This window comes from Rhipicephalus microplus, chromosome 5, assembly GCF_043290135.1.
Source record: "Rhipicephalus microplus isolate Deutch F79 chromosome 5, USDA_Rmic, whole genome shotgun sequence".
Lineage (NCBI taxonomy): Eukaryota > Metazoa > Arthropoda > Arachnida > Ixodida > Ixodidae > Rhipicephalus > Rhipicephalus microplus.
In genome coordinates, this window is record NC_134704.1 from 42,017,477 (window position 1) to 42,032,951 (window position 15,475).

Consider the following 15,475-nt stretch of genomic DNA (forward strand, 5'->3'; position numbering starts at 1 on the left):
GCGTCATGTCGCTGCATATATGACCACTAACGGCTGGATCTGATGTTAGTGTTTAGTCAAAATTATATGACCAAGCTGTAGAGGCTATAAACGAAAGTACGTGCTCTTAGCTTTAATTTTCTTGTTAGAAGTACTGTTCACTGAACCCTTGTAACTTTACTGTGGGGAGGCCTGATGGAGACTGCAGTCTCGCCGTAGCTGCCTATTTTAGGGCCGAAGCTTCTTAGGGGGCGTGGGTCGCTTCCTCCTAGTAGTAGCATGTTGTAGTTGTAGCCAATTCTAGTTAGTTCTGAGAATTGCTCACTAGATGGTGCTATGTGTATATGTACTTGAAAATAATATTACCAGATGGCGTTAGTGGTTTTCGTACAATGAGAAATTCACAGCATATCCTCGGAGTAATGATGAGTGCGGCGAAGCGTATGTCCATCACAGACGGACGGACGGACGGACGGACGGACAGACAGACAGACAGACAGACAGACAGACAGACAGACAGACAGACAGACAGACAGACAGACAGACAGACAGACAGACAGATAGAGAGACAGAGAGAGAGAGAGAGAGAGAGAGGGAGATAGACGGGCGCTTCGCCCTACTCATCATCATTCACTCCTTGAATATTCTGCAAATTTTTTTTCCTTATTGTGTTGGCTGATGCACTTCATTCAGAATCTCTTGTTCGACTCGGGCATATATACTTGTAGCACAACCACCAGTTTGCGGCCGAGACAAACGATGGCTCTTTCCGTCTCTTTCGTTGCGCTAAGCGACACTCCTCTTTCTTCCAATTGCCACGACATACCCATTTGCGTCTCCCATCTCTTCTTTGGTTGACCCAAAAAACAATTAATACCGATGTCGTCTCGCGTGGTGCTTTTCACTCGCTGCGAACACGCGGGTCTCTTCGAGGGAGAACAAAATACCGGAAACACTGTTCCTGCTGACAAGGCAGACCGTGGACAGTTTTCGTACCATAGCCTCGTTTATCGACTGCTTCTTCCTTCTGCCTCATCGGTTTCTCTCGGCTACAGCGCTGACGATGCTTGAGGTGCCCGACATCCAGATAAACGACAAAGACGAACACTTGCGTCACTTCCTGTCCAGGGGGAAGCCCTCTCTGGCGAGCTCTTCCGGAGCAACGAGAAACAGTTTCCTCTCCTCCTAGTTACTTCCAGCTGGCTCGGAAGGGTGAATGCCGAGAGAGAAAGATCAGGCGACCAGATTAATCGTCGCTCTCGGGCCTTGTGGGTTGGACCGCGGCCAGCTGACGGATGGCCGGTCTGCCTCGGTCACGTCTTCTCCGATGGGACGGCACGCTTCCAGACGAATAGTTCCCGGCCACTGCGTCCTTCGCTGCAGCGTGCGCGTGGTGTGTCCGTGGCAAGAACCGCGAAATGGATGGCCCGCCTTATCCCGTTTAGCTCCAACGCCGGCGCTGTTTTGTGCGCGCGCAGCGCGAGCGTTGTGTGAATATAAGAGGAAGGGTGCTTGCCGCCCCTCCGGTAGGTAGGTAGTAAACTTTATTCAGTTGACAGGAGAGAGTTGGGGACGGCTTTAAGGGCCGGCCCCTTACAAAATCTAGGAGGAGTCCCTAGTCCGGGACCCCTGTGGCTTCTGCTGCAGCACGCGCTCGGGCCACTAGGGCACGCTGGTCCTCTAGGGTCGAGCAACCGAGCAGGGCAGCCTCCCAGCTCTCTCGGGTAGGGAGGGAAGGGGAAGGAAGTGGCGGGACCGCCGGATTTGAGGGGCATGCCCACACCATATGGAAAGGATCCGCGAACGGATGGTCACAGTGCGGGCATTCCCCAGAGAATGCCTGATTGAAATGTTTGAGTATCGCCGGGCACAATACTGTATTGGTATAGAGACGGAGGAGCCCCTCCGCGCGGGCGTTCTTTTAACCACCGCTGGTGTTGGCGATGTTGCCACTTCGCCGAGAAGAGTGCGTGCGGCGGTGACTCATACGAAGGTCGACGTGTGCATTCAGACCACGAATGGCTGCGATAAATCAAGTGTGTGTCAGTCCAAAGTTAAGAGCCAACCCTTTTTGCGCTTGTGTCGAACAGTGCTGTGATGGCGTGGGAAGGGATTGCATTCGACGTTCACTGGACGTGCTGTTTGGTATTAGCTGCTCCTTATCCGACAGTGCTATTTTGCAGCGAAACGATGTGAAATGCCTTTAGGGGTTGGTCATGCTAACAAAGAAATGATACGGTGACACCTTCCCGGTGCGTGACACCGCGCACCGAAGGTATAAAATAGGAGCGCAGTCAGGCACGGAACTATGATCGCGATGACGTGTGGCCCCTTTGGTTCAGTGCATTTGACACTCAGCCTGACTGTTCATACGTTATTCGCACGAACAAATCGCTTTATAAGATGGCTACAAGGTGTGTCTCGTGATGTATGTGCTCAAGGCTCATTCCATCTACCTATCGGGGACATCATCAGCGAACCACACAATTGGTGCACGCCTGAAGAGTTATCTCTTTATGATGTCTCCTGGGGGAGGGTCGTGTGCTCCTTTCTTACCGAGACTACATCTATCAGCATTCCAGTAGTCGAGGTCGCTTTGCAATCACGTGTCGTCGTACCTGGCCGTACACCACGCGTCAATTATACCACCATCGGAAGGGCACGTCAGCCCGCACATTAGCATGAGGAAGGCGCGCGCAGCAAACGATCTTGCACAAGGTCTCATTTGGCACCTTTAACGCCACTGGACTTGAGCGAACATGGCGAAATGCTCATTGTCTTCCATCACTCATCCGCTGACTGCGCCGCCGTTCTGCTCTCACCAATTCCAAGCCGCGTCCTCCACGACCTTTAGCTTCTTCTCGCCATCCCCTTTCAGATGTTCCAGGCTTGCGCCTTCTCTCTGTCGCAAGGAAGCCGGCGCAGCTTACGAGATGCTTCTTCCGCTTGGAGCAACTTCGCCTCCCTCATCCTCTGCACCACCGTGCCAAAAGGGTTGCCCGGGTTGGTCTCCCATCACGAAAGCCTCGCGCAGCCGAGGCTGGGAGCAGGTGAACCTCCACAATGCCTCCATGCCCTCGAACGCGGCTAATGGCTCGCCCGTTGCCCCAACGCTGGCGGTGGTGCTTGTCTCGCCTTCTCGGCGCATGTGCTTTTTAAAGTTGGCACGCTACCCGCGGTTCGCGCAACATGCCGCCGCGACGGGACTTTTCTCATATCTCCCCGCGTTGCCCTCTTACCAGGCGCATTCTCTCCAGCCTTCGTTCCTCCTCGCCGGCATCGTTCCGAAAGCCTTCTTCCGCAGTGCCCTTCGCAAGTCTATCCCTCGCCCCCTTTTCTTCGCGTTTGCTTAATACTAACCTTGTCTTGGGGCCTCCTCCTCTGCTAGGCCAGACCCGACGGGGTTCTACTTCTGTTCTTTTCCCAGCCGTTGCCTTTTGCATCGCTGACTCTCCGTCTTCCTCCATCTCTTCGCGTTGCATCGCCCGGGGTAAGGAGAAGGAGCGTCTCAAAGGAGAAGTCGACGAGCTCTATCCTCTCTTCCTCATCTTCCTCCTCCTCTTCCGTCACCGCCATTGCCCGTGAGGCTGTGTCCTGGCTCCCTCTCGCACTTTGCTCTGAGCCAGACATTTCTGGACGCCCGCCTTGCAGCCACAGCCGCCGCTACTCATTGGCGCGCCCTCTGTTGTCCGTGCTAAACCCGGGGCCCGAGCGCCTGCACCATCGCCTTGGCGGCGGCGTTTTCTCTCTCGGCCTGTTCTCGGGCTGCGCGACGCCTCGTTTTTGTTGTTCTCCGTTTCGCCGGGATACTTCTTCATTGTCTTCGCCGTCGTCGAGTTCGTGGTCTTCGCCTGCGTCTATCCTGGGAGAGTCCGTCGGTGCAGAAGGATAACGTACGCGCGCCGTGGTCTGTTCCTTCGTAAACCGGATACTGCGACCCCTCGAGGAAAGGAAGAACAAGTGGTGCGGTGCTAGCAGCAGTGGCTGCAGTAGTAGCCGTGAATCGCCTACGTGCTTTGGGTACGTCTACGACCATGCGTGCGGCGCGCAGAGCCATCCTGCCGGCGTGAATCTTGAGCGTCGTCCATGGCGGATCGGGAGGAGACCGAGCCAAGGTGAGCCACGGCTGCGGCCCAGCGCAGCACGCTGGTGATTGGATGCGACCGTGAAGTGGTGTTTCTCGTGATAGCGGTGACTCTTAGGACGGAAATTCTCAACTGTAGCGTGCTTCCGTGAAGGATGTTTATATCAGAAACAGGGGTGAGTTTGTAAGGTCCCGCCGGGATGGTATACTTAGAAGCGGAAAAAAAGCAAAACCAAACAAGCCAAGTGCTCAGTGCTGTCTCTTTCTTTTTCTTCTTGCTTCTAAGTGCAGTCACAGCACCAGGGAGGATAGTCCCAATAATCAGGTGGCTGGATCTGGCGTAAGAAAAAGGATGATAGTCTTAGAAGATAGTTGCAATGATACCGTCACACATTTATGCCGACAAGGAAGAGTGTAATGCGACTGAGCAGTCAGATTTAGAGACTGAAATACTGAGGGAACGAAAAGAAATCGTCAATCATTTCATTTCAGTGAACCGAACAACGAATAGAAAGAGCTAAATCTTTGATATTATACTCTAATGATATTTGTCTTTTTTGGGCCGCAATACCGATGCTGGGAACGTCTTAAGAACCCTCTGGCATTCGAGCACGAACACTTTGTTTAAGCCTTTCTTTTTACGGAAGAGCTTGGTTATAGTACGAAACAATAGCGAAGGTTAAAAGAAGAATGCGTTTATTTAATCGTTCTGTTTTCATTTTTTCTTAAGCTGACGTACTATAGTTTGTGTCGTCGTCTCTTCATGGGCCTGCGATTACGCACCAGCTGAATCTTAGCGTGGAACCCTTTCTTTTTTTTATTTATTTCGACGTCATCAAACGTTCTTTCCGGAGTGACCTTGTTCCTTTTGCACACAAGACGACCTTTTTGCTACGCCGTGCGGTTAAGCTCTGCACGCAACTACGTGTCGTAAAAAACAAACAAACAAAAAAAGTCTCGTCGCGCAACTATATATGGGACAACGCGTAAGGATGAAAGCGTAAAAAAACTTGTTTTTCTTGCACCGAGCATTGTTTTTGTCGAAAATGTCATCCATGACGTTCGGTTACATATCAAACAAACGCTCGTAGAAGCCTACAGAAAGACAGCGGGCTTCTTTCTTTGTGTTGACATTACGACCTTTTCTAAGGTATGTTTACGCGAAAAGGAAAGGTGACTTCTACGGGCCAGCTTTGCTTTAAATGCGGGCAGTGGATTGGAATGGATAAATGGGTTCCGACTCCACAGTCAGGGCGTTTATTATCAAAGCTGTCTGGCTGTTTGCAACTATAGAAGCTATTCGCTATTCTGCCTTTTTCGTCGATGGCTGGTGGTAAACTTAATTTACTTTTGGCTTTGTAGAAGAGCTTTGCGCATTGTAAATTATGTCTATAGACACTGTCTGCGCATCGTTCTGTCTTGCCTGTCTTCAGCGGTTAGCACAGTAAAGATATGTTACAACGTCATGTATTCATCGATTACCTACGTCGATTTTTTTTTGGGAGGGGGGAGGTGGTCGTAGAGACAGTTTGGCCTTATTGATTGGTTGAAATAACTTTTGTGTTTGTTCAAATTACTTTATTCACGTTGGACTTGTGACTACAAACAATTCCAGTTTTATCATTGTTTAAATGTACAATGCACGCTGTCCGCATATATCACTGTAAAATATGACGTGCCATAACTGTGGGTTACACGATAACTAATAATGAAAAAAAAGTCAGCATCGAGACACGATACCCAATAATTTTTCACTTGGACTTTCTCTATGCATGCACTTTTCTCACTGTATACAATGTCTTTATCACAAAACAGTGTATGACTACATGCCCAGAAGCCTCCACTACGGCGTCGCTCATAACCCTAATTTGTGGCTTTGGGACGTCAAACCTTATAGGCCAGCCAATCAACCTAACGAAGCCGCATTTACAACGCCTTTCTGTTTAAACATGACGTCCTGGCACGATATTCGGAGGCGATGCTCCAGTATGTCCACCTTGCTCCAGTATAGCATGGGCACAAGTGCTCATGGACGCCATGCAGTTTTAATAAACAAACAAACGAAGAAACAAACAAACAAACAAACCTCACAAAGCCGCTTGTGTATTCACATAAGACGACTCGAGGACGAAATTCATCCTCCTCCTCTTTTTTTTTTCTTCTGAGTAGATCAGTCGATCCTTTCCCACCCATCTTCAGAAGTTTTCTGCACGTAACGCAGCTTTTGGCCTAGCTACGATCTCATCTGACGGCTACATCGTTCGGCATCACGTTGGGTGACGTCATCATGGCGTCGTAGCAAAGTCACGATGACGTCATGAGATGACGTCACGAAATCTGGCCGACGTCGGTGGTGGTCGGCTTTCGCGTTTGATGAGGCGTCTACAAAGCGCGCATGACCCGCCGATACGGGCAACCCTCGTACGTTTGCCACGGCTTACCGTACGCTTCAGTGCGACAAGCATAGCCAGAGTGTACCCCGACGCGTTAAACGAGGCATCTTGTATCGACATGCGCCCGTATCGGATTCCCCCGTCATAGTCGAAGCTGTTCATTGCCATGACGAACATAACACGCGGTCAGCACTTGCTTGCGGTCAACGTTTATAGAACGCTGCAGGTTCTATAAACGTTGCTTGCGGTGGTGTCGTTTATGTAGTTTTTTTTTGTTTCGTGCTCCTTTTCTGGTTGCGCCAAGTGGCTAATTCCTTCTCCAAGGACAAAGGCTTTGTTGAAGCAGGATAAAACAAAATGAAGCAAACCACAAGCCCAGGCGCTGAATTTCAACTCAGCGGCTATACAACTGCAATGCAATGGCAGCGGAACTGCAACCGAACAGCAACAACTGTCATGGCTTCTGTTAACTCGTGTTCTTCTGCCTCAACACAAACGCTGTCGTTCAAGTAATAATCAACAACTAGCAAACGTAACGCATATGCCGTTGTTCAGAGCGTAAGAATATAAGCGTGGACCAGCACCTTCCTAACAAAAGAAGAAAAAAAAACGCCTCCGTAGTGGCAGAGTCACCGATACGACTCGGAGATCGATAGTTAATTGCGTTGTATACCCCAAGACAACCAACAATATATACGCATGGAACTATGAAAGAGAGTAAGAAACGGCGACAAATTTATCAGAGGTGCCGGAGTAGGAGGCGCGGTGAAGCAACAGTTTTCGCGAACGGGAACGCCGTGGGCAAATCCCAGCTTCCAATTTGCCTGCGCAAACAACGCGCACGGCCGCCACGGAGCCGGCTTTGGGGCGGCGGCACTGAAAACCTCTGGAAGGCCACGGGGTCACCTCTCGCGTGCGCGCCTGTTTGTTTGTGTTGCCGCGTCCGTGCGTCCGTACGTTCGCGTGAGCGTTCGTGCGTGCGCGTCGCGTCGCGCGTGCGTGTGTGCGGTTACGGGCAAGTTGCCTTAGCCCATTTCAGGCATCGCTGTCCCGTTTCGTCGCAGTGCCGTGGCGAAGTGACCAAAGTTTGATTGATTGATTGATTGATTTGTGGGGTTTAACGTCCCAAAACCACCATATGATTATGAGAGACGCCGTAGTGGAGGGCTCCGGAAATTTCGACCCCCTGGGGTTCTTTAACGTGCACCCAAATCGGAGTACACGGACCTACAGAATTTACACCTCCATTGAAAACGCAGCCGCCGCAGCCGGAAAACGAACCCGCGACCTGCGGGTCAGCAGCCGAGTACCTTAGCCACTAGACCACCACGGCGGGGCACGCGACCAAAGTTTGCCGAGTTGGAAGCGGCCACGTCGGCCTATATACGGCTCGCGTGTAACACGAAGTGGTCTGGGTGTCTCCTTTTGTCTGCTCGTTCTATAGTTTCCATTAGAAGTGGTCCGGGTGAATCCTGTTCACCGCAGTGCGTATAAACGCCGGACCGTATATTTGACCTCTCGACGTTTTCGCTGTGACGTCGATCTCTCTAAGCGAAAAGTGTTGAATGCCTCATCAAACGCAAAATTTGAGCGTCGGTGGCGGCGTTGAGACGAGATATACTAGGGGTCTCCATAACGTGGTAATTCGCTCATATATCGAACATCACCTCTGCCAGATGGGAGGCGGCAATCCGCAGCTCATCCTTGGCAGATCAGCTCTGGGCTGTCCACCAAGCCCGCGAGGCGGCTGAGGAGCTCGGCATCTCAGTACCCACGTGGGAGCTGCCCGCAACACAGTGAGCTGTGTTTTGGAGGACCAAATAAAAGTTTATCCAATCCAATCCATAACGTGGTGTCGTTGCCATATGACGTGATCGTGATGTCACAGCGTGGCGTCACGAGATTAGGCCATGTCGCCATTGTATGTGACGCGTCAAGCGTGATTGCGTCATCAAACGTGATGACGTCACCGTACGACCTCATCATGAGGTCGATGTGGCGTTACTGGCGTGAAGCCACGTGATGACGACGTCATCGTATGACTTAGTTGCTTGGTCAGAGATGAGCAGATTTGGGTGCACGTTAAAGAACCCCAGGTGGTCTAAATTTCCGGAGCCCTCCACTACGGCGTCTCTCATAATCATAGAGTGGTTTTGGGACGTTAAACCCCACATATCAATCAATCAATCAGAGATGAGCCGGTCACGGATGAACGGAAAAATTGCGAGGGTTGCAGGAAGGTTACGGTGCGCCTGATCCCGAAGTTTGGTGCAAAATAATGTGGAATGCAAAAAGCTGGTGAGGCCGAGAGAGAGAATGAGAAGGACATGGCTTTTGTCTTCGAGCCGTTTTAAGCGAATGCAGGAGGAACTGTGAGACTCGTACTTTTTTTATTTGTTTATTGGCACTGCAACCCGTACCTGGGTTCAGCAGGGTGGATTACAGTACAGGAAAGGAAGTACCACGTAATGTCACTCAATATACTTTCAAACGTCACAGTAAACAAAAACACCTAAAAACGCATACTGGTTCACTCGTTCAACGAAGAAACATGGGCAATTAAAAGAGGACCAGGAAACACAGATATAATACCCACAGTCGCTACGAAAATAGCCAAATATGTTTCAGTCATCGAGAAGGGGTGAGAATCCTGACAAAGAATTGGACTGAATGATGAGAGTACTGAGGTCCTTCCTGGGGCTTTTAAGTGTGTCTTCGCATATAAGAAAGTAGTGGTGAATGCATAAGTTTGTGAAGAATAACTCTCTGTCGTGGCATTTCTGGTATGTATATTACACGCTGCGCTGTTATTGCTGTACGAGATATTAGACGTCATCGGGAGGATTACCCCTCGTTACAAGGGTTGCAGAAGCCACTGATGCTTGCTAGTTTAACCGGATTTTCGGTCACTGGTGCTCTTTATTATTAATATTGCTATTATAATTATTAATATAATTATATGAATAATAAATTGCCTAGAGGTCACTCATGGTGCCAGATACGGATTCCCGTATCGCACAATTGCTTTTTTTGTACGTTTCTTCACTATTAATTTCATGATGATCGGATAGCCGGCTATAACGTAGACTACCCACTTTTGTTTTTTTTTCGTACGTAAATACAATATAAAAAATAACAGATTCAAACTCAACTTTCGCTTCTTGTTTAATAAGGCAGACAAAATTTCGGAAATAAAACAACTCTGCAAAGCTTGCTAAGTGGGTGGTTTTCTAGTTCGAATCTGAGCGAACAGCGCGAAAACAGCGAGGAAAACAGGTTAAAAAAAAATAGTTGAGTTTGCGAGACTTGGCCGTCGGGTGGGAAGCGTAGTAAACTAGCAGTAAACTAGGCCGGAAACCATTCTGAGCAACGGCACCTGGTTTTGAAGTCGCGAGCGAGCTGGTGGGTCCAGTGCCAACTCCCGCCTGCGCGGTTATTATTACACTTTATTTCTTTATTTTATTCTATTCCAATTGTTTCGTTATCTTTGACTTCCTTGGCTATGAAGCTTGTGTGTGCTCGGGCGTCGAGGAAGCGTCTTTTGTGTGCCTTCCGCAAGCCAGACGTCGCGACATCCCAGACTCGCGGCCTGAGCCTCGGGTGGTTGCGATTGGCGTCGAGTACGGAGAGGAGATATTGGGACAGCGGAGGCGAATCCTTTTCCGCGGCCGCCTCCTCCAAGGACGCGTTCCTTGTGTCCGCGCCTCGCCCGCTCTCGTCCCGTGCTCCTGTGTCGAGCGACACAACGACAAAACCTTTTTTTTTTTCAATTACGAGCTTGGCCAGCAGCACTGTCTGTCATGCAATGGCAAACAATCATTCCTGTAATTTTTACCTGTGGCGCCTCCCATCTGGAGCAATCTTTCCGTCTTGTCAGTTTTCTTGTTTTTCCTATTTGCCTGGATTGGGCCAGTTGTTGGTATTGTGGTGCCTGCGTGTTGATGGCAAATACTGTGACTTTGTGAAAACATGTTTGAAGAGCCCGAGCCTTATTTGCCGATGAACGTATTGCTCACAGCGAAAGAGATAGGGAAAGAGAAAGAAAAACTGAGGTGGCGTACGTGTGTGTGTGTTTGTGTGCGTGCGTGCGTGTGCGTGCGTGTGTGTGTGCGTGTGCGTGCGTGTGTGTGTGTGTGTGTCTGTGTGTGTGTTTAGTAGAGATATGAAAACGGCGCTTGCTTTTCACGGAGCATTTTTTGTGCGTTATAGCAGTTCTTGCAACAGCTGATGCCTCAGCTGGTCGCGATTGCAAACGTACTATCGTTCTTGTATAGTATTGGCCATATATTATTAACGAATGATTTACCTTATATTCTGACTTCACCGAAACTACAAAAAAGGGAGGGGGGAAGCCCCAATGTCGTTTCGAGAAAACAAAATTGTGACAGCTTTGCACTAGCGGCGCCAAGCTTGAGGAAAGCGTGTGCCTGGGTGGCCTACATCGTTTCCTTTTTTTCTTCTCTCTGTCTGGCTCTCTGTTATTTCGTATCTCTTTTTTGTGTGCATTTCTTTCTATTTCTTCCTGTGTTTTTGTGTCTTTCTCTGTTTTTGTATTTACTTTCAATATTTCTCTATATATTTTTTTTCATTTTATTTTCATCACTTCTTTCTCTCTGTTTCTTTTGTCTATATTTCCTGTTTTTTTTACCTTTATAAGTCTTTATCCCTTTATTTCTCCCTTCATCTTCATACTTCTTTGAATTTCTTTGCTTAACTCTCTATTACTGTCTCTCTTTCTTTTCATTTTTCTGTCTTTCTTTCGTTCTCTCTCTTTCTCGCGTGCTCGTTTTCGTTTGACGCCCGCACCTGCTGTACATGTTACAGGGGCTCAACCGATTCCATGCAGTGGCACATGCCGACTTGTGGAGTACTTCAGTGACGCCGCACATATAACTACGCCGAGCCACGACAGCTTTGCCGTTTAATGTAATCGTAACGTATTGTCCGACTCGGTCTCCCACGGGATATTGATTCGTAGAAAATGTCTGCAGACAAACCTATTTCACGAGCGGGCAGCCACGAAAGGAGCTCGATGGGACCTTCATGGTATTCAGACTGCGGCTACCAGGACAAACAGATTAATTCACTAATAGAATAACAATGAATTGGTAGGGTATTTCTAGTGCCCTTAAGAGGGACAAGGAGTAATGTTGACTCCACTCCTGCCTTCTCGTTCTTCTTGTAGAACCTCCCGAAGTGTGAATATATACAGCACTCCCATCTAGGAGCACGTAGTTTTCTTATGAACCTTAGCAGCTAAAGCGTTAAAGATGTTGGTCCTCCGGCTGTGTCCCTGTCACTACAGTATACGCCGCTTGCGAGCTTCCTGCATGCATGCCCTCTATAGTGTAAAATGTGCGCACGAAGCTCGGATCAGTTAAAACGCGCATCCGGCGAGCGTCCCTTGACTTGATAGCCGCATTTGTGTATAAAAATACCGCGGGTCAGTGGTTGATATGCAAGTAGTCCCAGCACCAATACCCATAATGCTCCGAGAAAAAACACGTTTGCTTATATTCGCATGTAGAAGCAAGTTATTGGTACATTCATATTGGCGAAACATGGGAGAGGCAGTTGGCCAGCCATTTGGCCAGTCAGGCTGATGATGATGAAGACGATGACAATGATGATGATGATGATGATGCGTAGAAACAGTGGCGGGTGTCAGACTGGAGCCTGTTTGTTTGTTTCTTTCATTATCAATAGGGCGCATATCCACTCTGGAGCCTGTCCATTCATAATTCCGTCGATGTCGAGCATTACCTCTCTTGCACAGTGGGTCTCTCTACTATTTTATGACACTACAGATTGAAAAGCAGAGCTGGACAAGTACAGCGAAAAGAATGTAAATATAACAACGCTGAAAAATGCGAGGATAGGGAGGAGCGGTAATATTGATTGTGGCATGATAGCGGGCCGATAACGCTACGAGACCACTGCGATTAACTTCCTCCACGCTTCCTTCCTGCTCGTGATTAAGGCTTTGCTAAAGAACATCGGCATATGCAAGGAAAGTTCTTTTTCTTTTTTCAGGAACAAGGACTCGTTGTGTAGGCGACGAAGTAGCTCACCGCATCGTAATGTCGTCAAGAAATGAAGCAAACAAGGAAAGGATACGAAGTGATATACATCGTTTACCTGAACAAGGCGGAAACGTGAAACGATATCCAAAAGCGGGCAGCGCCTGACACACTGCAGATCCTGCAGGTGCGTGCGGCATTGGAAACCTGCAACGTATGTGTAATCGATACTGTCGCCGACAGACCTCGCGTGCCGCAGGAGCTGTATTTAGAAGGCGGCCGAATTGCGAAGGCGCGTGCGTTGCTGGTTATTGAGGAGGAGGCGATTGAGAAGTAGTCTGTAAGAGATTGAGGAGGAAAAAAAAAAGGAGGGGCTGCGAAAGGACGCTGCCGACGCCGGTACGGGCCACGCAACATTTAACAGCGCGACGAGTTCGCGCGGGGCGAGGTGAGAAGTGTCGACGCGATCTGTTGGCTGCGCCTGCAGATGCCGCCACAAGCAATGCGACGCAATTGCGGTATGGGGTAGTCCCGTGCGAAACGACGGCGCGCATTAAACGCGGGCAGATGTTTCTGTAGAGATAAGCGCGTTGTACCGTCACCCCCGGAAGCTTTTCAGGCCTGCGCGTCACGTGACGTGACGTCGACGACGTCACATCGCGCCGGCCGGCCGGCCGCCCTTCGCTGGGTGGCTGCGCCAGCCGCGAGCGCCCTTCACGCCTACCGACTCGGGCGAGGTTCCTTGACACCATGTCCGCACGATTTATCAAGGTATCCATTGATTGTATGGTTTAACGCGCCGACGCAATGCAGGCGATGAAGCGCGCCGTAGGGGAGAGCTCAGGATCAAGTTTTACTACCTGGGAATCTTTATTGTGTGCCGAAATCTCGTACACACGGGCGTTTTTGCTTTTCGCCTCCATCAGAAATGCGGCCGCCGCAGCCGGGTATCGAAACTGCGCCCTAGTGCTCAGCAGCGCTACGCCTTAGCCACTGAGCCACCGTTGCGGGGGAACTTATCAAGGTATCAAGAAATAATGAATATCGTGAATGGAATAATGCGTATTTATTTATCACAGCCAGACGCCGTCTGTACAAATATCACAGTGCACATTGTTCTCGGTCCAGGCAGACGACAGGCAACACAAGATGTTGCCCTTAATGCTGAAAATATGCCAAAAGTACAAAACACAATATCTTGCCACATAAAACTCAGAAAACAAAACAGATTGTAACAGCAAAAACATCCCCGAGCTTTGGAACAGAAAAAGCACACTTTCATTTAAATTGTAGGTTAGAGGAAAACATACCATTCGTTTATCATAGTAGCAGTAGCAACACAAGGTATCAGGTTCAAACACTTGCCAAAAAATACAATACAAAAGAACACTGGTGACTAAATTGTGGTCCACAGCATGATAAATGACAGAAAGAAAAGTAATTGTACTGCCACAGGTAGGTGCATTTCCTAGGGAAAAAATCAAACAAAAATCTAAGAAAAAAACAAATCACAGTGCACAACATGTCTGTACACAGAGTGCACAAGGAAAGTGTACACAGCTTAGGTACCAAAACGGACTGTACAACTGCTACAGTGGGCACCGAGGCAGTTCGAGTTAAAAAAAAAGAAAAAAGTACAGCACCTTTAAAAGCTAACAACTTGTAAAGAGATACAAAACTGGAAACAAGGCTCAAACAAGGGAATGTATTGCTTGAGCCAGGTGGCAATAAGTGCAGCGCTCCTCAGACAGCATCGACAGGTTGTTCAAAATTTCCAACAAGGAACTTACTTTTTGAACTGAGTCTGGTACAACAGCGCTACCAAGATTCTTGATTGGTGAACCTTGATAGCAGGCAAAGACTTCAAGGTTTGCAAACACGGTCAATGACGCATTCAAACAAGGTTCACGATAGTCGATAATGTTCAAAAACATGGAGCACTCTTCTTTATGAATCACAGTCCACTTTGGAGACACTGACACCCCTTGCAGGCGAGCCCTTAGTTCTTCGAGGGACGAAAACCGGTCTCGTTTTTGCTCCGCTTCATATGACGCCAGCGACTCTTCTACAGCACGGGCGAGTTGGGAGGCTTCTTGTCGGCTCCTCTTGGCGTCAGGGGTTTCTCTCGTGCTCTGGTCTCGTACTGATAGGTAGGACGGACAGCCGGAAAATACCGTTGGGACAGATCCAGGACGCAACCGTGGTACTGGGAGTGCAACTTCAATAACTCTCCCTGTCCTTGGATCCGTCTACGATGTCGTCTTCTCAATGCATGAAGCGTCGAAATGATTCGCGCACACCTGCAAAAACGTTTCAAGAACGTCTGAGACGCCACTTCTCAAAAGAAAAAAATGCGCTCCCGTTTGCATGACCGCGTTTACAGTCCGTGTAGCTAAAACAAAGTCTACCTACGTTTCGCAAGCATCTAAATAAAAGCGCTGCGCTAAGCGGTACAAGCAACATGAAAGGAAACACGGGAGCGTGATGTCACCGCACTCCACGAAGCGCTTCCACCGAGAGCTTGCAAGAATGGACGACACCACGGCACTGTTAGTGAACAAAGCGCAGCTGACCATCCTTGCTGCGAACGCTGCTGGCGTCAGCGCTTCGCGAGGCCCGGCGGCCACACGCTCAAGTATTTCCCATCATAGGTGATTTCTACCCGAACAAGCAACGACAAGCTAAGAACAGGAGCATCTCAAATTCTTACCTTAGTGCACGAAGTCGGCACGAAGTCCTTCCTAGGAATGGCGCGTAGCCATTGTTTGAGAGCGTCGGCGTCTTTAGGGAAGGAAAACACTTGTATCTTCTTTCCTGTTTTGTAGTTGCCGGTGCATCCGGGTACACAACACTTATTCGGCATTGTCGCATCACTCCAGCATCACGCACGGAAACGAAATTGCCGCAAAACAACAACGGAAAGCAACAAACGTGAAACACCGTCAACACCACGCCGCCGAACCGTCACCACCGCCGCCCGCGCTGCGCTCGCAGCCGCT

At 49.2% G+C, this 15,475-nt stretch overlaps 1 protein-coding gene across 14 annotated transcripts in view; it reads left to right on the plus strand.

Moving 5' to 3' along the window:
• The window catches only part of PMCA (plasma membrane calcium-transporting ATPase 3), a 348,951-nt gene that overhangs the window by 203,001 nt on the left and 130,475 nt on the right, over positions 1-15,475 (plus strand). The window contains exon 1 of one of the 14 annotated variants that reach the window (XM_075895289.1): positions 3,986-4,094. The exons of the other annotated variants lie outside the window; for them this stretch is intronic. The gene's annotated coding sequence lies outside the window, so the exon portion shown is untranslated. Of the gene's footprint in view, positions 1-3,985; positions 4,095-15,475 lie in introns of those variants that run through there. 14 annotated transcript variants of the gene reach the window in all.